Below are 9,606 nucleotides of genomic sequence, written 5' to 3'. Positions count from 1 at the left end.
CAGTAATTTAGAGGTGAACGGCAGTTCTGTTCTGCCTTGGACTTCTCATGTGTGTTTTTGGGCTTCTAAGAGGTTCTGCAATAGAGCACCGAAGTATGACTCACAGGCCTGGACTGGCCGTTTGACACACCATGCCCGGCGGGCCGACCAATGAATGGGCTGTAGGTGTAAAGTCAACTATTTTCCACTCCAAATGACATAAAAGGACGCAACTCCAAATTTCCAACTCAATCCAATGATTCTTTATTTTCCAACTTTTTATCTCATTGTTGGCTTCATTGCTGATTGGCTGGTCATTTCAGTTAGGTTGAAAACCTTTGAACAAAGAGAAACAAAGATTAACAACAATGCCAACCAACAAATGATAATCCTTTCAAAACAGCAGGTTCTTTTTAACCATTCTTGATTTTAAACATTAAATATTCTTTAATAATCATGTCCTTTAAACAATTAGTATTCTTAAATAATCATGTCCTTTAAACAATTAGTATTCTTAAACAATGAATGCCTGAATTAAGTATTTTAAATTAACATATTAAAGTCAACATTTTAAACAAATTAAACATTTCAAACTACTTTAGCCTTTAAGCTTGGATAAATTATTAAAGTTAAGTAAACATCTAGCATTTTAACTTGAATAAGTGAAGAAAAAATAGCTGAACTTTAAGCTTGTAGAGCAGCTCTAATTGAACAAGGCATTTTAAACCTTTAACATGAATTGTCCACATTTTTAGTAGTCTTTCAAATTCTTAAATCATTTTAACATTTCTAACTTGGTCTTATTTTGTAAAGAGATACTTTTAAACATAAATTAAATCCAACTCTCAAGCATGTTAATGTGTATAAATATAACAGACCATTGGCGTCTTTGGGGTAGAGCTCCTGGGTAGACCTTCAGCTTGCTTGTTTGTTTTTTGTGTGAGAGTCACTGTTGACAGAGCAGCTGCCATAGCAGCAGTAAGGTAGATGTCCGGAGCTAGTCGGGCTAAACACTCATAATGGAGGAACGTAAATAAGTACTCAGGAGGCAGCAATACATTCAGCTCGTATCCATGATAATACAAGTGTCTTTATTAGTCATTATATACTCGTGAGTTGATAGGCATATCCGGTACTTCCGGTGTAGCACTTCAGTATAAAAGCATTGCATAAACATACATACAATAAAGATCATCTCAACACCCCCACTTGATCGTGAATTGGTAAACAAAACAAACAAACAAAAAAAAACCTTTGGACTGTATGTTACTATCCAAACATGAATCTTTCAAATTTCTTCAATTGGAACAGTTTAGCTGGTTTTGTCATAACATCGGCAACCATTTGTTCAGTTGGACAATACTCGAGAATCATTTTACCATCATTAACAGTTGATCTTACAAAATGGTATTTGATGTCAATATGTTTTGACCTCTGTCTCTGTACAGGATTTTTAGCTAACGCTATTGTACCTTGATTGTCCTCGTAAATCTTTGGCTGCATGTAATGAAAGCCATCAATACATTGTAACAATTGAACTAAATACAAGCACTCTTGTAGAGTTGCTGCCAGAGCCATGTACTCAGCTTCACAAGTTGAAAGTGCTACAGTGCATTGCTTTTTAGACCTCCATGAAATCAAAGGACCCTCTGGGTTTAAGCTGACACAATAACCACTAGTGCTACGTCTGTCACTTGTATCTTCTGCCCAGTTTGCATCACTATAAGCTAGCAATCCTAGTTCTTCACATTTCCTGTAGCATAAGGGTTTGTCACTGGTTCCCTTTAGATATCTCAGCACATGTTTTACTGTGGTCCACTGTTCTTCTGTTGGTTCAGAAAAATATTGTGAAAGTTTTCCCACTACAAAACTCAGATCTGGCCTGGTACATGTAGTCAAATAGATTAGACTTCCCACAACTTCCCTGTATTTCCTGACATCACTCATTAGCTCACTGCTGTCAGTGTAGTTCAACTTTGCCTCACTAGGTGTCGTCCTTGGCTTGCAGTCCTGCATGTTAAACCTAGTCAGTATTTTGTCAACATATTTCTTTTGTGACATAGTCACACAATGATTACCCTGTTCAAAATCAATACCAATAAAATGTCTCAATTTGCCCAAGTCTTTCATTCTGAATTTTGCTGTAAGCATCTCTTTGACATCAGTCATCACATTATCATCACTTGTTGCAATAATTATATCATCGACCCAAAATAAAATGAATACCTTCTGATCCTTCATTTCCCTTGTGTAAACACAATAATCAACTGGGTTCTGAATAAATTGATTTTCAGTCAAAAAATCATGCAACATCTTGTTCCAGTTTCTACCCGATTGTTTTAAACCATACAAAGATTTCTTCAGTTTACAAACCAGCATGTCCCCATTTTCAGATGTGACTTCATATCCCTCTGGTTGTCTCATGTAAATCTCGAAATCTATTGGTGCATGTAGGTAGGCTGTTTTGACGTCCATTTGATGTAAGATCATATTCTCTTGTGCTGCTTTTTGCATCAATACCCTTACACTAGTCAGATTTGCTGTAGGTGAAAAAGTTTCTTCATAATCCACGCCTGGTTTTTGGTTGAAACCTTTGGCTACATAACGTGCCTTGAATTGTTCAGATTCATCTGCATTTGTTTTTAAAGCATAAACCCATCTACCCCCCACTACTTCTTTGCCTTCTGGCAGTTTAGTCAGGGTAAACGTGTCATTTTCCTTTAGTGATTCAATTTCCTCATCCATAGCTCTTGCCCATAACTCAGAGTTAGGTGAGGCCATAGCCTGCTTTACTGTGTGTGGCACATCACAAATGACTCTATAACAATAATCAAAGGTTATATCATCCTGGTCATTAGATTTTACTTGACACTCATAATCCTTTAAATATTGAGGTGGTTTCACTTCTCTTTTGGGATATTTTGCACTCTGGCTGCTTTCACCTGCCTGACTATCAACCAGTTCGCTCATCTCTGACTCTTGTTCTTGTGTCTCATTGTTTTTCTCAACTTCAGGTAGGTCATTTACAGCTCCCCTCCCACTGCAAGCATCATCCTCAAAATCTTGCCCCGTTTGAGTCTGACTCTCAGCGACACTCTTCTGAATCCCACTGCAAACACCATCCTCAAAATCTTGCCCTGTTTGAGTCTGACTCTCGGCGACACTCTTCTGAATGAATTTTACCAATCTGTGTTTAGTTACTTTCCCTGTGTCAGGGTAAAACACCAAGTAAGCTGGGCTGTATTTGTCATAGCCTACAAAGATACCTTCTTCACATCGTGAATCCAACTTTTTCTTGTCTTGCTTGTATGCATAGCATGGGGACCCAAATGTTCTCATTCTCGAAAGGTTTGGCTTCTTTCCTGTCAGCATATAATATGGGGTCTGTCCTACACGCTTGTTAAAACACCTATTTCGAATGACAGCAGCAGTCATTACTGCATAGGTCCACAATTCTTTTGGTAAATTGCACTCAATTAGCATGCATCTGGCCATTTCAAACAGCGTTCTCCAATTTCTTTCAGCTGTCCCATTCTGATGGGGTGAATAAGGAGCTGAGGTCTCATGTCTGATGGCATTCTTGCTTAGCAATGCTTGAAAGTGACCAGATGTATACTCCGTACCATTATCTGATCGAATACACTTAATTTTCCCATAAGGTGAAACATCAGCAATGAATTTCTCTGCAGCTTTGACTGTGTCACTCTTAGATTTCAAGAAATAAACAAAAGTTGCTCCTGAATAATCATCAGTAAATGCTAGAGTATATCTGAATCCATCTCTAGCCGTTGGATCGATTGGTCCAGATAAATCAGTATGTACAAGTTCTAGTGCAGCTTTAGCTCTTTGGTCTGGCTCTCTGTTTCGGCTCTGAGCAAATTTACCTTTTGTGCACACTTCACATGATAATTTGGAAATATCAACCTTGCCTTTGATTTCCATACCCTCAGTTACATTCTGCAATTTCAACACATCTTCGTAGTTACAATGTCCTAGAATTTCATGCCACGTTTTGAGATCATAACACCCATGACATTCATCAACATTAGTAATCTTTTCCACAGTGTTTAAGTAAAACAACCTGTCATGTACCTTAATGTCGAATGTCGTGCCATCTTTTTGGATGAGCTTGTTCTGTCTCTCTTTGAAGAAGACTGTGGCTCCGTTGGATATCGCTGCGTTCACCGAGAAAATGTCTTGGGGAAAGGATGGAACATACAGCGCCCCCTTCAGCATAGTTTCCACCTCTCGGCCCTTGTCATCTATCAGGTAAACTATTGCAGTACCTCTCTTCAGCGCTATGCCAGAGGCCCTCACTCCATCAGCCATCTCCAGAACATGTTTCCGTGGCTCGAAACTCTCGTCGAAGTTTCGGAATTTCTTCACGTCGGTCACAATATGTGACGTAGCCCCGGTGTCGACCATCAGCCCGATGCTCAGAGCAGTGCCCTCACTGCCCTGACATAGTCTCTGCTTCGGTCTCCCGGTGCCGTCCAAGTCGCGATTCACCTGGCCCACCTTGAAGGTGAACGTGTGCGCCTCTTCATCCTGCGTCACGTTGACGTTGTCTCTCCGTCTTCTCCGCCTGCAGGTGGTATCGTTGTGCGTGGGACTTTTGCAAAGACTGCACCACTGTCTCTGTTCTCTCTGACCGGCAGCATCTTCACACTCGAAAGCTTTATGCCCCCTCTGGCCGCAGTTGTAACAGGACAGTCTCACGTCTTTGTCCGTGCCTCTTATTCTCATCACGTTGTCATCCCTGGAATTGCTGTTGAACCTTTCAGTGATTTCGTAACTCCTCAGTTTGTTTTTAAACTCGGCGAAGGTGATGTTGTCGTCACTTTGTGTGATGTGGATGGAAAATGGTTTATACGATTCTGGTAGCCCTTTCAGAATCATAGCTGTCAGTAAGCCGTCACTCAAAATCTCTTCTGCATTCCTCAGTGCCGTAATAGCTGTTTCGGCTCGAATAATATAGTCTGATCGTTTGTTAGCAGCCTTCTGGAGCGATGTCAGCTCTGTGTACAAACTTATCACTCTTGGTTTTCCCCTACCGGCATAGTGATTTTTCAGAATCTGCAACGCCTTCCTCCCATCATCTGCTGCATCTCGTATAATCAATGACAAACTTGTATCGTCGAGAACTTGAATTAGTTCGGCATATGCTTCCTCATTTTTCTCGGCGTCCTCAGCGGCTCTTGCTTCGGCTGCAGCGTCTCTCGCGGCTGCTTCGTCCTCATCGAGCACGTTTTCGTCGTCGATATCAGGCTCGTACAGTATGGTGTTTTTCAGCTTTTTCAGTCTTAGGTACCCGAGGAATTTCACCAACCATAATTCGAAGTTCCGTTCATCTCCATCAAAACAAATCCGACTCCACCGGTTTCCATCATCTTTCGTCCTGCTGGGCCCATAACCTGTTGACAGAGCAGCTGCCATAGCAGCAGTAAGGTAGATGTCCGGAGCTAGTCGGGCTAAACACTCATAATGGAGGAACGTAAATAAGTACTCAGGAGGCAGCAATACATTCAGCTCGTATCCATGATAATACAAGTGTCTTTATTAGTCATTATATACTCGTGAGTTGATAGGCATATCCGGTACTTCCGGTGTAGCACTTCAGTATAAAAGCATTGCATAAACATACATACAATAAAGATCATCTCAACAGTCACCACCACCAGCCTTTAAAGGATCGGTTCGCCACTATTATATGGCCTTTGTCATGCTTTAGTATGATATCCGTTCATGAAAACAATAAAAATATTTACATTTGGCGAAACCGCTGCGGAGAACGAGTCATGTAATGAGCTGAGGCACGGTAATATAATTTCCTACAATACCCACAGTGCATTGCGCGACAGACAGACAGGCAGTGAGGCAGCCCCCAGGAAGCTGTCAGCTGAAAGTTTCTCGTGTTGTTTAGAGTTGACTTGAAAGCGATAGAAGTAATAATAATAGCTAATATTTAGCGGTTGTAATAGTAACAGCAGTAGTGGTGGTATAGTAGTTAGTAGTCTCTGATAGTAAGTAGCGTAATAGTAGTGATTTCGAACATGCGCAGCGTCGGACTCGAAATTCCACTGGCTGGCTTTGTTTTTAGAAATCGTTATGAAGTACAGATGCAATCCCAGCTGTGTGAACCACTTTGGGTGTGCAGTGAACATTTCACCAACGCAGATATCTTCCAGTTCAACCGCAATCTAATGGAAGAATTGACGCGGAGCATCATCATCATCGAAGCAGAAGTTGCAGAACAGAGGTATGTCATTATTGTCATAATAAACTAAAGCTACAATGCTGTGTACAGTACACCAGACACTGAATGAATGGCGATTGCATTACAGGAGGAGACCACATGCATTTCCTTTCAAAATACATGGTTGTTGTTACACATGGTTGTTGTTGTGATGTCTATAAATTAATTTGACATACCGAGTGTCTCTGATGCTTACAGCATTATAAAGATTTTGTTGCTGTTTGTAACTGGAACACCCTCCACATAAACGCCACCATTTTTCCTAGCTCTGGTCCATAGCCTCAGAGTAAGGCTATGGAACAGAGCTAAATTTTTCCATATCAAGCTGCAAACTACAAACCAAACATAAAAGCATTTAAAACCGGGAAAGCATCTGTATTTGCATTGGCTATTCAAAAATAGCAGATATACAAGCTCAGTGCGTCACTTGGAGTTGGTGCCGTGCTGCGAGCTTGTACATTTGCTATTTTTCAAATGTTTTGCTAAAATAAAAAACCTTATTGTTTACCATATTGTCTCATGATTGGTCAGAGGCCCATAATTGCATAATACTTTATTTGTTGCAGGAGCTGAGGTCTCGGTGGCTGTCTTCAACTCAAGAGATGAATAAGTGGCTTTCAAGGAACTCCCAAGTATACAGTATATTATATAGATACAATTTACTTTGTATGTTGCTATTGAACACAATCTGGATTGATAAAAGAATGTGATCTCATTTTCAAATATTAGACATGTACTACTCCTAAGCCTTTACCAATATTGTTGTGCAAGTACAATTTTAATTCTGGACTTTTACTTGTAACAGAGTATTTTTATATAGCAATATTGATTAGATCCTTTTTCTTCTGGGATTCTTGCACACTGTCCGATTTTTGTAATCTGAGTAGGAGGACAAACTTTGCCTGTGTGGCCTTGTTTTTTAAACCTTATGTTACAGTACAATAAAACACATTCACTGACATAAAGTCACACTTATTTCCATTGTGGTCTTGTTTGTATAAACAGACATGTGAATGATTTGTATCACGGTGGCCTTTGATGCAATATTGACAGTTTGAGCCTCAGAGTATTAGGAATTGGTCAAAATGTATAAATACAATAGGCCTACATGAGAAAAAATAAAACAAACTTGACATCAAATCAACTATCTTTTAATAGTACTGATTTACATAAATCTATAAAAACAGGAGTCTATGGTTGAACTGGAAACTAACAAACTACATGTACAATCATACAAGTGCATTAGTCAGAGGTCACTGAGGCAGGTGGTTCTGCATGATGACATGTCGCTGGAGCAGCTTCTGGCCAGGACAGGAGACGCACATGCTGTGGTGAGACAAGACAAGAGTCAGTAATGGTGAAAGCACTAAATGATTACTGGAATGGACGACTAAGTGTGTAGGCTATGTGCAGTATGTTTCATGTGATGTACACTTGGGTATTGGACTGTTAAGATTACCGACCAAATTAGTAGGTAGGCTACAACTATATCAAATATCAATGATAATAATAAGCAGACTTGGCAACCTGACTTGTAGAAAGTATTCACACAATCATGTTACCAAGATTGCCTTTTTTACCTTTAGAAATATTGCATGAATCAGAGCCTGTCAGTCAGTAGATGATGCAAAAACACTGATCCATGCCTTTGTTTTTTCTGGGCTCGATTACTGCAATTCTGGACTGCAGAATACTGCCAAAGAAAACAACGGAATCTGTGACCTTCCAACCTACATGACTGCCTTCTATTTCAATGTTTTATGCCTTGCGTTTTTCTCTCCATTGCTCTGTAAAGCACTTTGAGCTGCATTGCATGTCATAAAAGGTGCTATACAAATAGTTTGATTATGAATCAGTGCAAGGCACTTTGCGTGAGTAATTTGTACAATGTTGTCATCAGTTTTATAGTATAGTTTGTTGCTTACTTTTGATAATGATCTTTTTTTCTTCTTTTGAGATATTACAAAAGGTTAAAAGTCAATTCGCTGTCATCTGTTGTGATTTACAGATACAATTCAATACTACAGTGTGAAACAGTGTGTGAGACACAGTAGGCCTATAGTATAAATGACAGTATATTTACTACATTTTACGGGACTTTGGTTGACCACTGGTCTTTGTAAAAGCATATATAAATATGTGAACCTTTATTGAAAATGATATTCCCTCTAGTTTTCTAGGGGGTCAAACTAAATACAGCAAATACAGTAATGTGCTTTATGTATGAAGTTTGAGTTGAGTATGTATGGCTCACCATCAGTCCATCAAAGACATCTTCAGCTTCATCAGCCTTCTGTAGTACCATCTGGGCTGACCTAAGTGAATGAATGGACACAGGTATAACACTTGAATGCTTACATTGCTAACCCTGAAACATACGAGCCCATGGCTAATACTGTACATCGCTTCAGATGGCATGCCATACATACAGTTTTGAATTGAATGAATGAATAGAAGATGTTTGGACCGAAAAGTTGTAGGCTGAAGCCGTGCCTATATCCTCTGACACTTATGTAAACAATACGGTGTGGCGACACACACACACACACACACACACACACACACACACACACACACACACACACACACACACACACACACACACACACACACACATATATAAGCTGTAAATACATTGAACACTTACTTAAATCTGAATGTCCCTCTTGGTCCATCGGGCTTCGGTTGCAACTTCCAGTTTGAGGCATCCTGAACGCATGTCCCCACTTCTCAGTAAAACAGTCAACACTATCTGGGCTTTTCCTGGTCAGAAAAGTTTGTGTGTGCGACGTACTGGTTCAGGGAAAGCTACTAGCTACTATAGCTAGGTCGCTCCAGCAGGCATCAGTCCATCCACAGCAACTAGCAGTGTTGTCCCCGTCAATGCATTCCTTCCTCCGTATATTTCTGGTTCATAATATAACGACCCTAACGCAGATTCTGCCAATATGTATTTAAAATTATCTCGTCCAAAAACTCCCATGGAGTAGCCATACTGACTTGTTGTTGTGGAGTAGCCACAACTCGTTGTTGTTGTGTAGGCGAGTGTCCTTCGCGGCTAGGCTAGCTACGGCAACCCTACCTGTCCAGTCCCTTGTAGTTTCTGAGAGCCTACCGAGGGTCATCCACTTACGTCACTTTGGGACAAATACGTAAGTGGACGACAGCTTTGAAAGTGCGCCCACGGAGCTACAGACTACCAATGATAATACTCCGGGGTATTTTAGCATATATGCTAATGATAAAAAACACACAGATTAGGTTGAATAGTGGCGAAGTGGTCCTTTAACAGGTGTTCAATCACCCAAATGAGCACCAGCAGCCATCTTGCAGCTGATGCACTCTGGGAGATGTAGTTGTCTGAAGTGTCT

The 9,606-nt window shown here is 40.3% G+C and overlaps 1 long non-coding RNA gene across 1 annotated transcript; it reads right to left on the bottom strand.

Annotated features, from left to right (window-relative positions):
• Positions 1-7,486: 7,486 nt before the first annotated feature.
• LOC308322372 lies at positions 7,487-8,983 on the bottom strand. The gene is made up of 3 exons (XR_013964704.1): positions 8,883-8,983; positions 8,490-8,550; positions 7,487-7,561 (listed from the first exon to the last, which is right to left on the bottom strand). It is a non-coding gene; the product is annotated as an uncharacterized lncRNA (long non-coding RNA).
• Positions 8,984-9,606: the final 623 nt, after the last annotated feature.

The sequence above is a fragment of the Protomyctophum bolini genome (assembly GCF_963924005.1).
Source record: "Protomyctophum bolini genome assembly, chromosome: 10".
NCBI lineage: Eukaryota > Metazoa > Chordata > Actinopteri > Myctophiformes > Myctophidae > Protomyctophum > Protomyctophum bolini.
Note: the sequence above shows the minus strand (reverse complement) of the source record. Positions and strands in the feature narration are given on the sequence as shown.